The 1,370-nt window shown below is 35.2% G+C and overlaps 1 non-coding gene across 1 annotated transcript; it reads left to right on the top strand.

The window, feature by feature from the left end:
• The first annotated feature begins 1,016 nt into the window (after positions 1 to 1,016).
• Trnaf-gaa lies at positions 1,017 to 1,089 on the top strand. The gene has a single exon. It is a non-coding gene; the product is annotated as a tRNA-Phe (tRNA).
• Positions 1,090 to 1,370: the final 281 nt, after the last annotated feature.

Raw genomic sequence — 1,370 nt, 5'->3', positions numbered from 1 at the left:
ACCGTCTTTTTATTGTAATTCTCAACCCCTTTTTTCATGAAAAGCCGTTGTATATTTTGTGCATTATTAGCTACTATAATTAATAATTACGAGTTGCTTTTCAACGAGTACGTTACATTCTTCTTTTTACAAGTATGGGAAGAATCTTGTTTAGTACTAATTTTACGTTAGCCGTGGTCACAGACCCATTCGGTACTTCTCGTAATTTCCGGGCGAAAAATTGAAGCTTTTTGTAACGAACTCGCAGAAGTTCGTGACAGGGAGTTAATGTAAACTCAAATGTATTTGACTGGTTACTTATATTGGTTCGATATGAAGTGGATCAAAGTCGAAAAAATGAAAAAAATCCCAATTCTTAAGAAAACAATTTGACTCGGTAAATTTTTGTATCAACGCAAGCGTAAATGTTATTAAGCGAGTATTATGCAAAACTGCCGCCTCGAATAAAGTACGGCAAAAAGTATAATAAAAAATATTGCCTTAAATTCATATAAATATGTTATAACGTTTAAGCACTCCTCGTTTTTTCTTATCGACTATATATGTACGCCCATACTTTACCACCTTATTTACGATGAAAAAGAAAAAAAGTACACTGGTGCGTGTGTCATCTCGGTATATACAAGAACCGTGTATAATTGGTGCCGCATCGAAAACTAAAATGAATAATTAATGAGTCGAGTGTCGGAGCGCGTGCCTATGGTATAAAATGCCGCCACACGGTGCACGCGTCAATTTTGCGAAAATTACCCGATCATTATCCCGATCTCGAGAGCATACGAGCTGCTGCTGCTGCTTGGCTTGTATTCCTTATCTCCGGGCACGTAAACATTTTTCAAGAGCGAGATTTCACGCTCGAGTTTTTTTTTTGAATCCATATTTTCAGCTTTATATTAACATTATAAATAAAGATGAATATGGGCTTGATTGGATAAAATTAATGTGAGGATAATGCGTCAAACGTATAAAAAAGCGAGTTGGCTTCTTGTTAGCTATTTTGTAACTCTCTACTATAAGCCGAAATAGCTCAGTTGGGAGAGCGTTAGACTGAAGATCTAAATGTCCCCGGTTCAATCCCGGGTTTCGGCAAAGGTTGATCTTTTTTGCCTTTTTTGTAATGTAGATTTCAAGTACAATATTTGTTACTGCGACCTTTGAACACATATTAATAAGTTGCTGGAGAAAATACATTTTTAACGAGATAATTTCCCATTAATAATCATTCACGTTTGATTGAATTGTTTAATGAAAACTTCCAACATGATTAATCAAACGGCAAGACGAACAACATTTACAATTTTCATCCTGCCATTTTCATTTATTAACTCAAATTGGTAAGCATTATATATGTGAAAGTAGAGGGCTGACTT

This window comes from Trichogramma pretiosum, unplaced genomic scaffold (assembly GCF_000599845.2).
Source record: "Trichogramma pretiosum strain Unisexual culture from Peru unplaced genomic scaffold, Tpre_2.0 scaffold1, whole genome shotgun sequence".
NCBI classification, from domain to species: domain Eukaryota; kingdom Metazoa; phylum Arthropoda; class Insecta; order Hymenoptera; family Trichogrammatidae; genus Trichogramma; species Trichogramma pretiosum.
This window is presented reverse-complemented; position numbering and strand designations above follow the sequence as displayed.